Source organism: Onychomys torridus, chromosome 12 (genome assembly GCF_903995425.1).
Source record: "Onychomys torridus chromosome 12, mOncTor1.1, whole genome shotgun sequence".
Taxonomy (NCBI): Eukaryota; Metazoa; Chordata; class Mammalia; order Rodentia; family Cricetidae; genus Onychomys; species Onychomys torridus.
The window spans coordinates 68221857-68243878 of NC_050454.1; the positions used below are offsets into that span (position 1 = coordinate 68221857).

At 43.9% G+C, this 22022-nt stretch overlaps 1 long non-coding RNA gene across 2 annotated transcripts in view; it reads right to left on the bottom strand.

Moving 5' to 3' along the window:
- Positions 1-20126: 20126 nt before the first annotated feature.
- The window catches only part of LOC118593696, a 34830-nt gene continuing 32934 nt past the window's right edge, over positions 20127-22022 (bottom strand). For both annotated transcript variants that reach the window (XR_004946294.1, XR_004946295.1), the window contains one exon: positions 20127-20159. This is a non-coding gene — a long non-coding RNA (uncharacterized LOC118593696). The remainder of the gene's footprint in view (positions 20160-22022) is intronic.

Here is a 22022-nt window from a genome sequence, read left to right on the forward strand (position 1 = left end):
TTTTATTTTACCAATAAAGACTCTGGAGCCGGAGGCTGGAATGAAAACCTGCTAGCTCAGAGAGGCAGAGAAAGCAACTGTCATCCCAGAAAGAGCGTCTACTCCATCTGAAAGAAAAAACAAAAACAAAACAAAACAAAAAACCTCCTTGAACTGGATGTCCCTCCCTCCTACTTCCTGTGTGTCTCTCCAGCCTCCTGACTTCCTCCCACTCTCTATGGTCAATTGGTCTTCCAGTCAATTGGTGGCTTGCTCTGCCTCTTGACCTATGATTGATTTCATTTCAAGAATACAATCTCGTAGGTCACAGTGTGATCAAATATCCTGCAACAGGAATTTCATTGGGTTTATGGCTCTGGAGGGTCAGAGTGCTGGTAGGTTACAGTGGACAAGCCTATTCTCATGTGTAAGTGGGCAACATTATTGGGAGCTCAGTAGTCGTGTGTGTGTGTGTGTGTGTGTGTGTGTGTGTGTGTGTGTGTGTAAAGAAGATGGGAAGAGGGTGTGGAGGGAGTGAGGGGTGGATTTTACCAAAGTAGAACATACTTATGTATGAAGAAAAAGGTTAATTAGAAGAAGGAGACATGCCATAAACAATCGCTTGACATCACCTCCCCACACCACTTTACAAGGCTGCTCAAGTAGCCTTGTAGCCAACAGGTCCCGCTGCAGCTTAGGCATCCCTTTGTGGGTGGTACACGGTGTGTCTACTTAACCCAGGGAAACAAAGAAACACGATCTTTCAAAATACTGGCTTAAAGAAAATACATGTCTTTTTAAAATAAAACAAATCTTTCTACTTAAATAGTATAAAATAGACTATGAGCAAGAATCAAGCATATTCTTTTAAAGAGTGAACATAAATATTCCAATATTATATAATAGTTGATGTGATTAGTGAAGTAGTTATTTTTTTTCTCCTAAATATTCCAAATCTGGATAATGAAGGTTTATTTTCACTGGTTGAATATAAAGTATAAAATACATGTTATTGTAATTTTTACAACTATTTATTTCTTTGTGTGTGTGTGTGTGTGTGTGTGTGTGTGTGTGTGTGAGAGAGAGAGAGAGAGAGAGAGAGAGAGAGAGAGAGAGAACATAAGGGTGTTCATTCTCTACTTCCATGTGGGTCATGGTGATTGAACTCAGGGAGTAAGTCTGAGGTACCCATTAAGTCATCTCACAGGCTGTAGCTTCATTTTTTAAAGAGAATTCAAACCATTAATCTACATCTAACATTTTGGCTTTATGCAATATTTAACACTAGGAAAGAAATTCTAAGTCTTTATGAGACAAAGAGAAAAAATTACTAGCCCGCCTTAAACGTCTTATATTTTCTTCCAAATTCTCTATGTGATTCAGTCTTCTTTGATATATACACATACATATATGCTTAAAAAAGAAGCAACTGTTTTTACTCTTGTCGCAAATATGAAACTTGGCTTCAGAAAGGAGCAAGACAAAGCCAAAAGGGAGCACTTTTCATGAGTTTATTAAAGAGATACCGCATGGGTCCCCAGCACCAGGAGTGAGGAGCACAGACGAGAACAAAACTTTATAAAGAGTTCTCCCATGCAGAATGAAGCCGCCACAGTGGCTGTGTGTGCTATTAAAACATGCTGGAGATCATTTACAGCCACATGGTGATGCCAGGCCACCAGGTCTTCTGCGTGGTCCAGGGTCTCCTTCGGGTGGCTTCCCCTGAGCTCTGGAGACCCACTTTAACCCTGGGTTCTCCCCACAGCTTTGATGTGAGTGCCTTGATTCTTATGAGAGTGTATTTTGACATTCTTCATTTCCAACAGCTGTGAGCTAAACGCTTGCAGGCAGGGAGTCCATCCCTCTGCAAGCCGTTAGGATGCCTGCCAAAAGTCCAGTGTCCTCTTACCCGCCTGGAAAAACCTTGTCTTTGCTTATTTCTAACAGTCTCCTCTGTTTCAGGAGATGAGCCTGTTGAATCTGGACAGTGTGCTGAGACATTGTCTTCTCGTGGAGTTTGATTTGTCTTTTTTTAAAAACAAAACAAAACAAAACAAAAAAACCAGCATATCCTAGCCACATGCATTTCTCTGTGAAGGCAATGGGACCCACTTGTATTTGCAGGTTTTAATTGGGTGGTTTCTGAGAATTGATTTTTTTTTTAAAAGCAACCTTAAGTGGAATGCAGAATCTGGAATTTAACTTACTCTGAATTCCTGGAGCATACACTTTATGTAAGTGGCAACCTCTGTTTTTCTTTATGCCATCTTCTTGACAGTACTTGGCACTTACTGGGAACTCAGTAAGCTTCTGTGGCATGGATGGATGGATAGATAGATGGATGGATGGATGGATGGATGGATGAATGGATGGACAAATGGAATGAAGAAACCCCGGAGAAAAAGAATGATCTACTTGGACTGAGGATGTAGAAGTGATGAAAGCTCCTTTCTTGCCTCCTTATTGATTAAGTGATTGAAAGCTTTGTGGCTTTGCCCAGTGACCTAACTTATGTGACCCTCAGCTTCCTTTTTTATTCATAGAATAAACACTCAGTGACCTTTACAGTCTTCCTTGCCCTCATTTTCATTATGGTGTGTGACACTCGTTCAACAAATGGTCCAGAACTGCTCAGAAAAGACGATTCCAAGTGGAAACTTCCAGAACTAGTTGAGGAGTAGAGAAGAAGAAATGTATAATTTATGTATGATTGATAGTATTAGTTTAGAAGTCAGTTGAGTAGAGACGATACAAGGCATTTCCTGCTTCATTTGTACTTAGTGTATATTACTGTGTGCTTTATAATCTGGGGGAGCTTGAGTCCATCGTGTAGACTGCAACACAAGGATTTTGTTAATGAATAGCATCTTAGTTATATAGTTCCTAATGCAGTGCTCTACAGAATAAATTTCAGGACAATTCTCATTGAATACAGTGTCCTAAGTAGCTGGGCTTGTTCTAGATTTGAGAATCTAGAATTCTCTCTCTCTCTCAAATTTGGAGAGGAAGGATTGAAAAGACTTGATTATTTTATTTAAATATTTTATCTCTGTGAATGTGTGTGTGTGTGTGTGTGTGTGTGTGTGTGTGTGTGTGTTTGTATGTGTGGGATGTGTGTGTGTGGATGTGTGGGATGTGTGTGTGTGAATGTGTGGATGAGTGTGTGTGGATGTGCTCTTGCTCTTGTGGAGAACTGTCAGTGTATACTGTGGCACATGTCTGGAGATCTGAGGACAATGTTCAATGTTGGTCTTCCTGTTGAGATAGGGTTTCCACCTTGTGGGAGACTGGCCGACTCGCTGCCGGTGAACTTCTGGAGCCCTCCTGTCTGTCTGCCTCCTCCTAGAGGGCTGCACTGGGATTGCAGACCTCTGCCCTTTTCTGTGGGCTCTGGGGTCCTCCGGTCATTCTTACACAGCAAGTGCTTTTATCACAGAGCTGCCTACCCAGAGCCAAACTGTTTATTTTACAGACCAAGTGGATGAGCTCTGCTGCTCTCCTAGCTTATCCTACACTTTGCTGATTCTCACTGGAAATAGTTCACTAGCTGTACAGATATGTCCACTTCATGTTTTTTCTCACCGGTTCTTCCGTTAAATCACTTAAAGAAAAATGTGTATGAATCTCTTGAACCCACAATACAACTCAACAGACACTTAACCCCAAGAAGAAAATCCATCTCCTTGTCCAGCTGGTTTTTCTAAAAATCTGATTGTCCAGCTCTGTGATCTGCCGTGGTAGGTGTGGCTGCATCAGGATGAAGAGGGGTTATGGAGATCCATTTACAAGTGTGGGAAGGTGAAGGGATGGGGGAGGGAAAGGCCTGTGGCTCTTCATCCGACAACGGTAACAATATCCGGCTGGCCCAGCACACATGCTTTACTTTAGATTTGAAGGATAATTTAATTTTTAAACACTACTCTTATTGAATCATTCAGCTTTTTATAAATATTAAAAAGAAGAAAGAAATAAGAAGAAAGAAATATGGGGAGAGGAGAGGGAGCGAGGGAGAGAACAAGAACGCCCTAGCAAGGAAAGGAATCATTTGTCCAGTCAGTGGCTGCCCAAGTAGAGAAAGGTTTTTCTATCAAAAAACTTCCGTCTGACCCCACACTCCCTGCTTTCCTCTCCTCACCTCCTTGCTCTGGGGTCCAGTTTTCCTTCTCTTCCCTCCTGACTCTCCTTTCTCCTCGGCTTCTTGTTTTCTTCCTTCCTGTGACTTTCACTATGGCTACATGTGCCTGTCGTTATAGATACAGTGATGACAACAGGCACACCCATGCAGAGCTGACCCTGTCATTGCAGATTCGATGGTGACATCAACCATGGTGGCACCCATGCAGAGCTGACCCTGTCATTGCAGATTCGATGGTGACATCAACCATGGTGGCACCCATGCAGAGCTGACCCTGTCATTGCAGATTCGATGGTGACATCAACCATGGTGGCACCCATGCAGAGCTGACACTGTCTTCACGGAGGGCAGTGACCAAGCACATAATCCCACAAACAAATAAAGTGATATCTTCTGGTAAATGCCACAGCAAAGCCATCGGGGGATGAGATGGCTCTGCGGTTAAGAGCACTTGCTGCCAAACCTGATGACCTGAGTTCCATCCTGGGCACCCACGCGGTGGGTGGAAGCAGATGGTGTTGTGAGCGCCACACTCTGCCAAGGGGGAAATAGCAAGGATCTTCTAGCAAGAGGAGGGGGCAATTTAGACCTATAGCCCAGACCCCTCTAAAGAAAGAGACTACGTGAAACATAAATAATTACGCCTAAAAAATTGACTAATAAAATAAAAGAAATTATCCAGGAGCAAGAGGTGGTGAGTTTGGGCTGTGTGTCTGTCGTCCGTCTGTCTGAGGAAGTGGAAAACGTGCTCACTCTGAGCTAAAGAACAGCCCACGCAAAGGCCCTGAGCTGTAAGGTGTGATGTGGTAGAGGAAGGGACTGAAGGCGAGGCAGTGGGAGTATCCAGTTTCGGGGTGGGGGGGGGGAGCAGGGGTAGCACGGGAACTGGGAAGAAGCAGAGCCCGTGGGCTGTGGGCATCTCTTGGCTCATTCTCTGGACTACACTGACAGGCGCAGAGTAGCCAGGCATTAGCTGAGGCTTAAGTAGGTTTGACCACTTCTCTGAAGACTTCTCTGACCACGCTGTGGAGACTGGGCCGAAGTTCTTCAGCTGGGGCTACCACAGCGTGTCTAATCACAGCACAGCCATAGAGCATGATGGGAGGCGCCAACTGTTCAGGTTTGAAGCCCAGTGTTCTGTGTTATACGCTGTGTGGCTTTGGGCAAGCAACTCGGACTTTCTGTGCCCCCTCTTTATTCACGTGTAAAACAGCACAGGGACTGGTCAGAGTGCAGAGTGTGTCTGGGGGATGCTCGGTGACAAATAGAACACTTAAATCACATCCTTTCTCCTCAAAGCCCAGAGACCCCGACAAGGACAGAAAGACCATAGGAGCCCGAGGTCAGGGAGGACCAGAGTGGAGACAGTGTCTTCCAGACATGACTGGCTGGCTGCACTCAGGAACGCACACCAGCTGTGCATGCTTACACTAGATCTAGCCAGTCAACGTTCCAGCATGGAGGAAGGGGAGCTCGTGAGCCCTGACTCAGAGCTGAGGATCTTTCAACAGCTGGTGGCTCCTGGGGAGGGAGAGTGTGTTGTCTTTAAGGGGGTGGCCCCTCATGGGTAGACCCTGATCCAGGGTGTGGTCCCACACCCAGGAGTATGTGGGCAGTACAAATGACACTCTTTGGGTAGGATGTTGGTAGAGGATGAATCTAGGAGGAGCTGGGGGTTGAGTGGGAGGTTTATGATCAAAACACATTGACATGAAATATATACATATATGAAAATTTCAAACAATAAAAACTGCTGTGGAATAATCATCTTGTACACTGTAAAGATTTGTCACTTGAATTGGTTTAATAAAACACTGACAAGCCTGTAGCTGGGCAGGAAGTTAGGTGGGAAAGCCAAACTGAGAATGATGGGAAGAAGGAGGGAGGAGTCAGGAGTCACTAGCCAGCCAGAGAGGAAGCAAGATGAGAATGCCTCACTGAGAAAAGATCCCAAGCCACGTGGCTAAACATAGATAAGAATTGTGGGTTAATTTAAATGTAAGAGCTAGTCAGTAATTAGCCTGAGCCACTGGCCAAACAGTCTATAAGTAATACTAAACCTCGGAGTCAATCATTTAAGCAGTGGCCACTGTGTATTTGGGAACAGGTAGGCAACAGAGAAACTTCCACTAACATGTGGCACCCAAACATTTGGCAACAATTTCCACATAAAACCTGAGAAAGCTTAAAAAAGGATTCTAAACACAAAAACGGAGTCAACACAGCTTCTTGGTAACCATCTTTCTCTGGTAGGCTCTGTTTTTTTAAAATTATTAAATATGTTTATTAATTTTTTTTCCATTTTACATACCAACCCCAGTTCCCCCTCCCTCCCTTTCTCCCACCTCCTCACCTCCCTTCCACTCTGCCCCCATCCACTCCTCAGAGTGGGTAAGGCCTCCCATGGTAGTCAACAAAGTCTGACATACCAAGTTGAAGGAGAGCCTAGCCCCTCTCCATTGTATCAAGGCTGAGCAAGGTATCTCACCACAGGGAATGGGTGAGCAGAGGGGCAACTCTTTTAAGAGACAGTGTCCTGACTCAGCATTAGCAGCAAAAACCAGCAGCTCTTTTAAGAGGCCCTGCTGCCAAACACTTATATAGTATTTATGAGCAACCAGCACTGCATTACCCAGCGGCGGCATGGACCTAAAACCTCCCCAGAGTTGGGGGTGATACACCTGGCTCCTGCCAGTACCTCTGCCATGAAGCTAGACTTTCAGGAAGCCAAGGAATGGGGTGGAGCCAGCTGCTTTAATCCTAGCCATGCCTGCTAAGCAGATTAAATGCTCATGTGGTTAGAAAAAGATAGAGATATGCAGTAAAGACAGATTCAGACCAAAACAACAACAACAAAACAAACAAACAAAAACCCTAAATGTTTCACAATGTGTTTAAAAATATATGTAGGCTTGGGAGAGAAAAGAGAAGGTATAGATGGTCATAAAAAAGAAATATATAGTTTTAAAATAAATAATAAAGTCAAGTCCTTAAAAAGGGAGTAAAGTAATATTAAAAGAAAGCCACATAGAGATGGAAATACACAGAGAGTCTGGATACTGTATGCTATTGTGTGGTCTTTGAATTGTTTGACAGCTGAGGAAGGAGCAACAGCTGCTAAGAGACATTTGATTATAAATGTTGCTCGATTAATCCAGCCAAGATATTTTAAAAATATCTTGACTTCAAACTTTAAGTCAGAAGATGTGTTAATTTTGGGGAAAGGTTCTGCTTTGTCTCCACAGGAAGTAAGAGGCTATGGATTCATTCTGGGTTAAGAAAAATCGGGTTTGATCAAGGAAGACCCCTTGAAAATCTCCAATGGGAACAGATGGCCCAGATGATCCAATGTTTCAGAGCACCCCGTTACAGTTTCCTCTGAGTTCTGCATCCAGAAAGGCTTCAAGGCTGCTGGCTGAGATGATCCAGCTTCACAGATTACTCTAATTAGGATTTGACCATAATCCTAAATTTTTTCAGGGTCCCCATAAGATTACCAGCATCCAAAATCATCAGAAAGTACTCAAGAGAACTACCCCCACATTCCCAAAAATAAATTATGAATGTTTGTCATTGTTTAGGGGGGTTGGTTACAAGTTGTTATGGATAATGATCAGGAAAAACACTAAACAAAGAAGATTAGATTCAGGGATCTTGTTCTGAAAATAAAAGAGAGAATATAGAAATGATAGGATAAAAGGGTAGATTAATGAATCTACTTTAATCCCAAAACAACTATTAATCTTACATATTTTATATTAGTATGTATTTTTGTTTATTGATAAAAATTTAAAGTTAATTTTATTATACCATATGTATGTTTCTACTCGTTTAGGGTATTATGTTTATGCAGCTCATTAAAAATATAATATATAATTAAGAAATACAACTTAATAGTCATCTTAATAGTCAAGCTTATAGTCATGTTAGTTAGGTTTCTAGGCATACAGAGATATATTTCAGATGGATGGGTAATCTTCAAACCCTTCAAAGAACTATAGAATATGGCATTTAAAATGTTTTAAGAACTTAGGATGTTCATGACAATGAGGCATGTCTGCTCTTGGCAGCACCAATTACTTCAAAGAGGATGATGGGCATCAAAGAAACTCAATATGGAGTTTGTTTTCTTTATGGCAAAAGCTAGCCATGTGGGCAAAGAAAGTGTCCTTGCCTTGACTCCTGACAGTGTGCTGTCCAAATCAGACAAGCAGGACACAAAAGGAAGTGACTGCAGAATTTTGTCAAGATAAGGTAGGACAATTCTTTTAAAATCCTGCTTCACAAGTAAGTCTCTCAGAGATGCTAGGCCTATAGGCTGAAGATGGATGCCCCAACATTGCAGAGGAACTGTGGGTGACTGTCCAGGCAGCCTGAGATCCCTGTCATTAAATAACATTTCATCCTTCTGGGGTCTTTGACGAAGTTGAAGACTAGATAGTTATAGTTTTTGTTAGTTATAATAAAAGGTGAATTAGATACAAAACTTAAGACTCGCCAAGATAAGAAAGATAATTAAGTATTTTCTCTAATTTTGCCAAATGCAAATGGATTAGAGAGTGTTACTGTAATTCTTACCTAATAACTGTTTTTGTTGTATATAATCTTACTATGTTAAAGTTAAAACCTTCCTTTTTAATTAGATAAAGGGGGGAATGCTGTGGAATAATCATCTTGTACACTGTTAAGATTTGTCACCTGAATTGGTTTAATAAAAAGCTGACAGGTTGGTAGCTGGGCAGGAGGTTAGGTGGGAAAGTCAAACTGAGAATTCTGGGAAGAGCAAGGGCAGAGTCAAGGAATCGCCAGGCAGCCAGAGAGGAAGCAAGATGAGAATGTCAAACGGAGAAAAGGTACCAAGCCATGTGGATAAACACAGATAAGAATTTGGGTTAATTTAAGTATATGAGCTAGTTAGTAATAAGTCTAAGACATAGGCCAAATAGTCTATAAGTAAGCCTCGGAGTCAATTATTTGAGAAGCAGCTGCCAGGTATTTGGGAACAAGCAGGCAGGAGGAGAAACTTCTGTGGCCTACAATAAACATTATGAAGGAAAAGCTTGTGGCAATGTCACTATGAAGGCTCTTGTGAGGCTGGCCTGTAAGTACCCACTGCACAGAAAGTGTTCAGGAAGCACCAGCCATTATGGTCACCTGCCCCTGGACACTGGGCTTGTAAGACATGCGTCTAAAAGGGAAAATTAAATAAAACTTTTCAATTAGATTGGTAAATATTTCCTAGGAGAACTTGTTCAAAAGGCTTCAATAAGGCAAACTAATAAACAATAACAAAAAAATGTCCTGTTAACTTTCCCGTTGAAAAATACCTGTTCATATAGGAGGTAGTTAGCAGGAGAGCATGGAGTACTGCTGTTGTCAAATCTTACTTTAAGATGTGTTACATTTTATTTATGGTGGAACATTTGTTTAATGAAGCAAAGATACGCTCCATTTGTTTAATTTTGTGAAGCTGTGTTACTTTGCTTGCCTCAAACACCTGATTGGTCTAATAAAGTGATGAACTATTGGCTAATAGGTAGGCAGGAGAAAGGATAGGCAGGGCTGGCAGGCAGAGAAGATAAGTAGAAGGAGAAAAAGAAGGAGCAAGATCTAGGAGTGAGAGTAGGAGGACAGTAGGGGACAGCCATCCGGCCACCCAGCCACCCGGCCACACAGCCACCCGGCCAGCCATGGAGTAAGAGTAAAGGTAAGATATACAGAAGTAATGAAAGGAAAAAGGCCAGAGGCAAAAGGTAGCCAGGATCATGTAAGTTTAAAAAAAAGCTGGCTGTCAGCCTGGGCTACAGAGTGAGTTCCAGGAAAGGTGCAAAACTACACAGATAAACACTGTCTCAAAAAATAAAAAAAGAAAGAAAGAGAGAAAAGAAAAAGAAAAGAAGCAAAGCTAAGGCCAGGCTTTTACAAGTAATAATAAGATTCCATGTGATTAATTTGGATGGTGGGGCCCCCAAAAAGCAAAAGAGCAAAAAAGTAAGCAATCAAACAAACAAACAAAAAACAACTACACACTGCCTTGAGACACACACTGAGTCATACATGTGAATGCAAGTCAGGGCATCTCAGAGCATCTGTAAAGGATGCTGTGTGTTAAGATCATTTATCTGCAATCCCCACTCAATGCACTTAGCCCACAAGACCCTGTTATGTGAAGAGACAAGAAGGTAGGGTGGTTGGTCTTTGGCTTTGCCACTCTGGTTTCTGTGTCTCTGTTCACCAGAGCCACATTAATCCTGTGGTTGCTGCCAGGATGGCAGTTGCCACTCTTGTGTGGCACACGATATTAGTGTAGGCAGATTGACACCTTCCCCCACCCACCACAGTGCATGCTCATCTGTGTGTGGGTACATGGGAGGCCAGAGATCAACCTCTGGCTCTCCAGTTCATTTGGTTCTTGTTTTGAGACAGGCTCTCACTTTGTAGCCCTGGCTAGCCTGGAATTTGCTGTGTAGACCAGGATATCCTTAAATTCACAGGGTCCAATACCTGCCTCTGCTTCTTGAGAGCTGGGATTAAAGATGAATATTACCAATTCCATCTCTGCTTTGTTTTGTGAATTTAGGTCTCTCCCTGATCTGGGACTCACCAATTTGGTTAGGCTGGCTAGCCAGGGAGCCCCAAGGATCCTCTTGTCTGTTCCCCATGCCTGATTCTTTTTTTTTTTTTTCCTTGTTGACTTGGATTTTTTTTTGTTTTTGTTTTTTGGTCACAGAACACTTTGCAGTAGAGGAAACTGGCACTGCAGTCTAGTGGTTTCTTGGCTTCTTCACATAACCAGGACGTGGCCACCCTTCAGTGCAAAAGCTCTCACGGCACGTACCCTATTAAAATTCAGGACCATGCCTGACTCTGTGGGTGCTGGGGAATGAACTCAGGTCCTCACGCTTGTAGGACAAGCACTTTACCCACTAAGCCATCTCTTTTTCTCCCACTCTCCTGTGTCTCTCTTCACACACAAGGAAATCTTCCTCAAAGCCCCTCAGAAAATGCCTTCCTGTCCCATTGGCTAGAGAATTGACCTATCAAGGACCTATCCATCCGCTATGCTGGAACCATTTATTGGCAAGGAACACGGAAAAAAGTGGAAGGACCAGGACTCTGGTGACCCACATCCCAGGGTCCCACCCTTCTCAGAAATACCTAGGTGAGCAGAGCAGGGCATCAACATGAGCGAAATCAAGATTGTGCCTGCAGGAAAAAGGAGAGAAGCAGGGCTGGTGAGGAAGGCAGCCCCCGGCTTCTGCCCTAGCACTGAAGAACATCCACCATCGCTCTCCAAAGCCCACATTCGGGAGGGATGTGGGGAGAGTTAACTGGGAATGCATGGACTTTTGAAACCTCAGAGCCCACCCCCAGTGACACACCTCCTCCATCAAAGCCACACCTCCTAATCCTTCCCAAACATTCCTACCAACTGGGAAGCAAGCATTCAAATATATGAGCCAATGGAGGTTAGTCTCATTTAAACCACCACAGCTGGATACCCCTGGCACCTAGAACCTTGTGATCCAATGTGGTACCCAGACCAGCAGCCTCATTACTAGAACTCTGGAAACAGACTGATAGCATCCTAGGCCCTGGGGTTGGAGGTTTAGCTCAGCAGTAGCTTAGCTCAGCCAAGCAAGTGCAAGGCTCTGGGTTTGCTCCTCAGCTCCAGAAACAAAGCAAAAAAGACATAAAACAGCCTGATCCTGGAAATCCCTCGGTGGAGACTCCCTTCACAGATCACTCTAGGCTGAGTCACAGTGGCAGTTGAAGACAACTATAATGACAGAGGCCATCTGAAGTGCACATCCTGGGAGTTTACCACCAGATACATCTTAGGTCTTATCTGCATTCAAAAATCCCTTTCTTCCTTCATGCTCTGTATAAATCATTGGTTGGAAGTTAGGATTTAGCACGGAATCTGCAGAAAGCATTTTTTTTTTCTCTATTTACTGCATCTATCTCAAAAAGAGGCAGGAATTAAATCTGCAGGGATTAGAAAAAAATAGACCCATGATGAGGCAACTGCTAATTAAGACCTGTCTTGAAGATTATTGGTTTAATACAGTGGAAAAAACCCAAAATCCCCCCAAAGAGCATATTTTAGTTTTGATGGAGGATAGACAGGAAAACAGAAGTGTGTGTAAAGAACCACTGAGTGACTGATAAATAGGCTTAAGTCATTTAAAGCGGGCCCCAGTGCAGCTTTTACAGTGTGTTCCAGATCATCTAAATTTCTAAATACCTGGAGAATATTTGTAAACATGGCACTCTCACATGTTATTGGACAGCACATTCATATTCAAATGAGCACACAGGAGGGTTTCACAGCTGATTGCGCAGTGTGAATGACAGTGACCAACTGTCAGGTGGGGAAGTTGGGCAGAGAAGGGTACTAACGCAATCAGCATACCGAGACATATGACTTACAGTAGCAATACCGGAATTTGCTGCCCAGGACTCTTGACTTGAAAGGAAGATTCCAGGTTAAGGAAATGTGGGTAAAATGGACATCAGAGGGTAAAGAAGGGCAAGAAGGAAGGATCGGAGCAAATGTGAGGAGCAGCATAAAACCTGTCACAACCCTCACCTCTTTGCTAAGTCATCCGTGAAACACCCTGCACCTCTGTAGGAAGCAATTGTTCCAGATGTGGCTCTGTTCATTATCTCCCCTGAATGTTAATCTCCCCCGAATGGTGCCTGCATTACCCATTTCATCCTTGCCAGGAGCCTGCGGGCAGCTGGTCCGTGGGAAGGAACAATGAGAGCAGGAGGAGATGGGGCAAAGACGTGGCTGCAGGTGCCCTATGCCCAAGTCCCCAACATTAACCTTGATCGTCTCTCTGCCTGGTAGCTCGGATTTTGAAGCAGGAGCCTTGCTTTTCCAACCACTGTCATTGTGGACAAGGTGGCATTACCAGTGGGATTTGTCTCTTCCTCCTGGCAGGCAGTCACGATGAGGGGGGAAACTGAGGCCAAAGTAAAGAAGACCAGGAAAGAAAACCCTTTTGTTTTCAGGAGGGGACGTGCGCAGTAGGGCAGGGTTGTGACCTCAGATTGAGTCTGGGGAAGGTGTAAGGAGGGGACGTTCCTCCATCCTCTGGTCACCAATCTGTGTGGGGTCAGTCAGCAAGGACCAGCCGGCCTAAGGTATCTGTAGAACACTGGGGAAAAACTAGACTCCCATCTTTTTCCTGGTCTCCCCAGCTCTTCTCCATCACTCTCTACCAGAATCTTCACCTTGAGTTGTCTATCAACTTATTGATCTATAGTCTAGCCTTATCGGTCACTATCACCTTTTTATTATCTACATCTACCTATTAAGCTATTTGATCTGTATCTTCTTCTTGCTATATGTGGTGCTCAGTATGAATTGTCAGTGTGACAGAATCTAGACTCACCAGGCAAACAGGCCTCTGTGGGAAATTATCCAGATTTGGATCAGCCTCTGAGAAGAAGGGACTGTCTTGATTATGTAAATTGATCTGGTAAGACCCATTTTTAACTCAGGACCATTTCCTGGGCAGGGAACCTGGGCTATATGATGTAAAGAAAGCAAGCTGAGTGTGAATGTGTTCACTGCTGTCTGTTTTTAGATGTGGGTGTGACCACTGCCTGAAGTCCCTTCTCTGTGACTTCCCACTGTGATGGACAGTACCTGTGAGCTAAAATAAGCCCTTTCTCCCTTAAGTTGCTTTTGTCAGGGTATCTAAGCCTGGGAACAGAAAAAAGAAACCAAGACAATTGTATATACTGCATTTGTCTGGTCTGTCTTCCTATCTTTATTGTCTGGTCTATCTAGATATCTTCTATACTGTTCTTACCTGTCTATCATTTATATCTACTATCTCTCTTTTTATGTCACCTGAATCTGTCATTTATGCCATGAACTAATCAGTACCATCTATGGGACACAGAAACACAGATATGATTATGTTCCACTTCTCATTTCTCTGATTAAACCACTGATTCCTCCACGTTAACCACAAAAAGTCAGAACTTTTAACTAAGACATTGAGAGTATTTCACAACCACTCTCCAGTCGGGCCTTTGACCTTCTCTTCCCGCTTCCTTCCTCCTCCCCTCCCTTAGAAGGAACAGAGCTGGACTTGGCATGGGATGTCCTGCAATTCGAACCACGACTTCCCAACGGGCCCCATTCATCAACTCTTTCAGGGCCAGCCATTCCCATCCTGTCGACTGCCGGTCTGGGAGGGTCTGGGAGGGTCTTGAGACCCTTGGACTTCTTGTCTCCCCAGCCCCAACTCTTGCTGTCCTGTCTCAGCCCTGTCTTACCACCACCCCACCACCCCACCACCCCACCACCCCACCACCCCGTCTCTGCAGTTTCCTCTCTGGAGAGCTTGTCTCAAGCAGCCCACATCCCGTGGCCTTTGCTTTAGAGATCCCACTTTGTCAATAGCCACAGTCTGTCTTTTACCAGTTCCTTTCCGCCTGACAGTTCTCTCTCGCTGTATCATGGTGCCTCGGAGGATAGCTGATTGGACGACCTTTATGTGAGAGGTAGGGATAATATGCCTAACCACGCCATCTACTCAAATCAATGTCAGGGCCCAGGCACTACAGCCACTGCCTTCTGGTTCTACACCTGCATCTTTTCATCTGGAAGCTGCTGGCCAGTTTCTGCAGTGCTCAGGGCTGCTGTGATTGGTGACTGGGTGGCTGCAGAGGAAATATTTGGAGTGCTCATCAAACTGGATGTCATGAGTGACCAGAAAGCCCCTCTGTGCTAAGTATTTGGCAAAACTGTGTCTGGGCACTGTGCTTTTGACTGTGTTACTCTGATTCCTTTGGAGCCACAGACTCCTTCATGCCATCTCCGTCTTATGCCTGGCTGTCCTGACTGGCACAGCCTATCACACTGTATGATGAGACTGTCTCCAAGGACACACTCCGCCAGCTGTCCACTCTGAAGGGCTGCAGTGTTCTCTGCTCCTGCACAGTTGGTGAGTCATCTGGTCATGAAGTCATGGTCAGGATCCCACACTGAGCGTGGTGTGTCCTCCTACATGGCTCTGGAATGTCCTATTTCATGCAGGGCACTCACAAACCTTCTGCCTCGCCCACTTCAGTGCACGTCCGACTTCTGACCCAGCCAAGCCTCTTTCAGTTCTGAGTACCCAAAAGAAACTTGAGTGTGTGCACTCCACCACACAGAGCCTGCTACAGCACGCTGCTGGGCTTGTCTGCCAAGGGTGGGGAAAATGGCCGCAAAGACAGCCCAGCTTCTACTCCAGGGCCAGCGAGGGCAGAAGCGAAGTCAAGGCATCTAGCATCTAGCCTGGGCTGTTTACTGGCTGATGGCAGTTGGGATGAGTTAGTTTCCCAAGGCAGGTTACTTTGGGGTTGAGCAAGATGAGCCCTTTATCGGATTTCCCAAGCTGATTAGAAGATCGGGCTAAGAAAAGAGGCTCCTTGTGCAACCGGAATCCCCTAGCATGGGAGGTGGGAGTCCACTCCAGCCCAGGAGGAAGATGGAGCTGAATATGCCCTTACACACCACAGAGTAACTCCAAGACCACAGAGGTTGATGAGGCTGACATTTGTGTGGGGACTCGGTAGTCAGAGGCAGATGGCAAGAGCCAGAGTTGTTGAGGGATCCTGGGAGTTCTTATTTTTTTCCCCTCAACTCAAGTGGCATATTTCATAAACAGTTTTGCTTCCCAGATTGTAAATGGAAAGATTATTCTTAATTTCAGGTTATAAAATATTAACATTTTAGGGTTTTTTTTTAAATTAATAGAGAGTTGGCAAAGACATGTGTTACTATAAGTAACAGCTATCCAGGTGAGATTCACTGTTACAGTGACTGGAAGATTTAGTTTGGGTCTGATGTGACGGTTGATTTTAAATGTCAGCTTGCCACAACCTAGAATTGCCTGGGAAGAGTCTTAATGATGTGTTATTTAGATCAGGTTTACCTATCTCAAAATTACAATTCAGTTTAATTAAATATGTCTTCAATGAACGAGAAGATATATCATGCCCATGCACTGGGAATCTGAGAATGTTAAGATTTCAGCTTTTCTCACACTGGTTTGTAGGTTCAGTACCATCTCAGCCATGATTCTAGCAGGGAGCTTTGACAAAATGGATAAGCTGATTATGAAGTGTTTACGCAAAGGACCTGAAATGGTAAAAGAACTACACAAGCCGGGCGGCGGTGGCACACACCTGTAATCCCAGCACTCGGGAGGCAGAGCCAGGCGGATCTCTGTGAGTTCAAGGCCAGCCTGGTCTCCAAAGCGAGTTCCAGGAAAGGTGCAAAACTACACAGAGAAACCCTGTCTCCAAAAAAAAAAAAAAAAAAAAAAAGAGCTACACAAGAAGAAAATGACAGGGGCAGCTGACACCAGCTGTTTCAGGACAGGTCTAAAAACTGTGTTTGGAAGGCCTCATTTCCTTGGTGTCCTCCAGCCCCTCTGGCTCTTTCCACCTCCCCTTTCACAAAGTTCCCTGAGCTCTGAGGTGAGGGACTTGAAGACATCCTACTTAGAGCCGAGTGTTCCAAGGTCTCTCTCACACACATCGTCTGGCTGTGGGTCCCTGTATTTGTTCCCAGCTGCTGCAGGAGGAAGCTTCTTTGATGATGGCTGAGCAAGGCCCTGCTTGATCTATGACTGTAGCAGGATGTTGTTAAGAGTCATTTTATTGCTACATTCCTTTAGCAGAGCAGTAGTATTTGGTTTTTCTCTGGGTCCCTGAGTTATGTACTGTTAGGTTCTTAGTTACCCAAGCATTGTCAGGTATGGGGTTCCACATCATGGAGTGGGCCTAAAATCCAATCAGATCTTGGTTGGACACAAGCTTTGTGCTACTACTGTACCAGTGTATTCTGCAGGCAGGTCATCATTGCAGATCAAGGAGCTTGTAGTGGGTTTGGCGTTTACCTTTCTCCTTTGGTGGTGTGCAAAGTTCCTTCCAGTACCATGAATATTAGTCTGCAGGGGTGAAGGCTTCAGGTAGGCACCAGCTTGACCCCTCTGTGTTCAGTGTGCTGTGTAGACGTTGTCTGCAGCAATAGGGCCTTACCATCAGTTTGTGGAGAGCTACCTAAAGCTTTGGCAATAGCCTGGCACAACCGATGTATGAACTCACAGAGACTGTAGCATCATGTGCAGGGCCTGCATGGATCTGCACCAGATAGGGTCCTAAGGCTGGGAGATATGGATATACGTCTCCATCCCTAACCTGTGGTGTTATTGTGTTCCCCAAAATATTGTGCACCCTAATAAACTTATCTGGGAGGGTTGGGGATTTAGCTCAGTGGTAGAGCACTTGCCTAGCAAGCACAAGGTCCTGGGTTCGGTCCTCAACTCCAGAAAAAAAAAAAAAAACTTATCTGGGGTCAGAGAACAGAACAGCCACTAGATATAGAGGCCAGAAAATAGTGGAATACATGCCTTTAATCCTAGCATTCCAGAGGCAGAGATCCGCCTGGATCTCTGTGAGTTCAAGGCCATACTAGCAACAGCCAGGCATGGTGACTCACGCCTTTTATCCCAGGAAGTGATGGCAGGAGGCAGAAAAGGATTTAAGGCATGAGGACCAGGAACTAGAGCTGGTTAAGCTTTTAGACTTTTGAACAGCAGTTCAGCTGAGACCCATTCAGATGAGGACTCAGAGGCTTCCAGTCTGAGGAAAGTGAGACCAGCTGAGGAATTGGCGAGGTGAAGTGGCTGTGGCTTGTTCTGCTCCTCTGATCTTCCAGTGTTCACCCCAATACCTGACTCCAGGTTTGTTTTATTAATAAGACCTTCTAACAATTCATGCTACACTAACCTAGAAGCTAGCTCCAATTGATAACCCCTTGGAAATGAAAACTTAGTTTTCTCCCAGGAAGTCTCACCAGAGAAACAAACCACTCTGAAGGGTAGGTAGGCCCAATACCCAGCAGTAGATGGCCAACAGAGAACAAACTCAATGGCATCTTTGCAGGTTCTTTGTCTCGTAGTGTTGTGCCAGAGTATGTTTTTGTCTTTTCAACCTATATATGGTATGGCTTCCAGTTTTGTGTCCTTACGGGATTCCCGTGTGCTCTTTGTGTCCTGTGTTTCTTGTGCTTTTTCTTTGGCTCTTTCTCTTGTTTGTTTTGTCCTGTCCCAAGCTGTTTGTTTTTGTTTTGTCTTATTTTATTATTATTTTATAGATACCTGTTTGTTTTTGAGAGACAGAAAGGGTGTAGAGCCAGATGGGAGGGATGGGGAGAAGGAAAAATATAATCTGAATATTTTGTATGTATGAAAAAAGTCTATTTTCAATTTTTAAAAAGACGTTAAAAAACTGTAGCAGGGGCCGGAGAGGTGGCTCAGTGGTTAAAGTCACTTGCTGCTCTTACAGAGAACCTGAGTTTGGTTCCCTGAATCATGTCAAGAAGCCCATAATGGTCTGTAACTCCCCGTCCAGGGCGCCTGATGCCTTCTTCTGGCCTCCACAGGCACCCATGTTCATCTGTGTGTGTGTGTGTGTGTGTGTGTGTGTGTGCGCGCGCGCGCACAAATAAATAAAAAATAGAAATAAATCTTAAAGTAGAACTATGTGGTATACTGCACAACACAGAGATTGACTTTTGACAAGAAGCAAAAGCAATTCAATTTGGAATGAAAAATAATCCATATGTCATTAAGTAGCAAGAAAAATCATGGAAAAAACTAGGTACTGGTATAGAAAAAAAATAACCTTGACTTCTACTCACAACACACTTATACACAATTTGAAATTGGAGATTGAAAACAAAGAATATTTTCTCTATCAAGGTCAGAGAAATATTGCTTAGGAAATCAAAATAAAGTTGTGTATGGTAGCATATGTCTTTAATCTGAGCATTCAGTCAGCAGAGGCCTGTAGATCTCTGTGAATTCAAGGTCAGCCTGGCCAGCCTGGTCTACATAGAGAGTTCCAATCCATCCAGGGCTATGTAGTGATATCCTGTCTCTTCTTCCTCAAAAGAAAAGAGAAGACAGGAAAAGAAAAGAAAATCATAGCAGTTTCAGCAACAACAAAAAAGGACATTTGTACATTTGACTTAACCCCAATCAAAACTTCATTTTTTAAAAGATTTATTTCTATTGTCTTAAAAAGGTGTGTGTGTGTGTGTGTGTGTGTGTGTGTGTGTGTGTGTGTGTGTGTATAGTGCACATGAGTGCTGGTCTCCTCAGAGCCAAAGGCATCAAATCCCCCGGAGCTGCCTGATGTGTGCTGGGAACCAAACAAATACTCACCATAAATGTAAGCAATATGATCATAAGCTGGTAATGGTATGTCTGCAGTCCTGATAGTTACCTGGGTCAGTCTGAGTCAGTAACTTAATCTCTTGTGAAATCCTCAAGCCATGTTTTTTGTGCTACTCACTACAGAGCAAAGTCATTTGTTGGGGACATCCGGTAGGCATAGATACACAGACACACAAGCTAGAGGGACAGACCAGACACAGAGATAGACTACAGACAGACCAGCAACCACAAACTACAGACTGACCCAAGACACAGAGAAATGGAGAATTCGGACGTGGGCTCACTCTTTGTCTTAGTCAGGCTTTCTATTGCTATGAAGAGACACCATGGCCACAGCAACTCTTATAAAGGAAAACATTTAATTGTGGTGTCTGGCTTACAGTTCAGAGGTTCAGTCCATTATCTGACTGGGAAATGGTGGTGTGTAGGCAGATACAGTTCTGGAGAGGTAGCTGAGTGTGCCACATTTTGCAGACAGCAAGGAGTGAATTGTCTCACTGGGTATGGTTTGAGCATATATGAGCTCAAAGCCCACCTCCAAAGTGACACATTTCTTCCAACAAGACCACACCTCCTAATAATATAGAGCCTCCCTTTATGGGTCATTTTCTTTCAAACCACCACATTCCACTCCCTGACCCCCAAAGGCTTGTAGTCATATCATAATGCAAACCTGCATTCAGTCCAACTTCAAAAATCCTCATAGTCTATAACAGTCTCAACAATGTTTAAAAGTCCAAAGTTCAAAGTCTCTTCTGAGATTCATGTAATCTCTTAACTGTAATCACCTGTAAAATAAAAATTAAAAAAAAATCACATACTTCTAACATATAATGGCACAGGATATACATTACCATTCCAAAATGGAGGAAAGGAAGTATAGTGAGGAAATACTGGACCAAAGCAAGACCAAAAACCAGCTGGGCAAACTCTAAACTCTGCATCTCCATGTCTGATGTCAAAATGCTCTTCAGATCTCCAGCTCCTTTCAGCTTTGTAGACTGCTACACACTTCTTTCTTTTGGGCTGGCTCCACTCCCTGTTAGCAGCTCTCCTCAGCAGGTATCCCATGGCTCTGGTGTCTGCATCATCTTGGGATCTCTACAGAAGTCCATGCTTCATGTTCACAGCTTCACACAAAGGCCTTTCAAGGCCTCCATTCAGAGACACCCCGACACATGCCTGGCCTCAGCAGCATTCCTTAACCACAGAGGAAGGTTTTGTAATGCCTTTCTTCTATCCTTGACTCTAAAGCCAGAACCACATGGCCAAAGCTGCCAATTTCTGATGCTTTCTGGGACTGGAACATGGTCTCCTCATTCAATTACCTCTTCACCAACTTTCTGTTTTCAGTGGTTTCCTTCACTGCTTAAGCTTGGCTGTTCTGGAATTGTTCTGTAGACCAGTCTGGCCTCAAACTCAGCAATCCACCATCCTCTGCCTTCTGAGTGCTTGAATTAAAACCATTAACCACCACACCTTTTCCTTAAGGGCTCTAAGCTTTTTCTTTAAGCTTTCTTTAATTTCTCTTCACAAGTTGGAAACTTAGCTGGTTGGGATCTTACCCTGAGGTCACCACTCCCTTTTTTCCATTTCTTAAGTTACATTTTGAGTTTTAATTATTGTGCCTTAGAGATCCATGAAACACACACACACACACACACACACACACACACACACACACACACACACACAAAAAAAAAAAAAAAAAAATCCTTTGATCTGCAAGTCCCTTGCCCAAGGACAGATAGTTCCTGAAATGCTGGAGGCTACTGTTTATGGGAGATAACAAGGCACATGTTTTCACTCCCCTAAACAAGTGTGTTCAAGTGTGTTTGACCCTTCCACACCAGATGTGCTTGACCACAGGCTGGAGATACTTCAGGATGGATGCTTGCCCCTGATTGTACCTGATGGGAAATGCATTGAATTATCGGGTTGTTTGTTTGTTTGTTTGTTTGTTTGTTTGTTTCCATGCTTGATTCTGGGCCATTTCCCAAGAACTTGGGTATGGACTTGACCAGAGCCCATCCACCTGACCAATATTTAATTAAAGCTTATTTCAAATTTGGCTTTAAACTGTGGTAGTGGTCTTATTCTCTATCGGTGGTGTTAAGAAGTTAACACGCCGGGTGTTGTTGGCACACGCCTTTAATCCCAGCACTCGGGAGGCAGAGGCAGGCGGATCTCTGTGAGAGTTCTGAGTTCGAGGCCAGCCTGGTCTACCAAGTGAGTTCCAGGAAAGGCGCAAAGGTACACAGAGAAACTCTGTCTCGAAAAACAAAACAAAACCAAAACAAAAAAAACAAAAAAAGAAATTAACACTAGTAACCACACAACATACTAGGCTGTTTTGAGATTTCCTCTGCCAAGGGAATTAGTCCAACATTATCACTTCAGCCTCAGGTAAACTTTTCAGACAAGGGCAAAAAGCAGCCACATTCTTCACCAAACTATCACAAGAACGATTTCTAAGGCAACACACTAAAATTCTTCTCTGAAACCTCTTGACCCAGCCCCCTCACTCTCACACCGCTGTCTTCCATGCTTCTACTGGTATATGGCCAATTAAGCAGTGTTTCAAGTATTCCACTGATTTCCTAACCCCAAAGTCCATATTCCTCCAAACAAAATCACAGTCAGGCCTATCA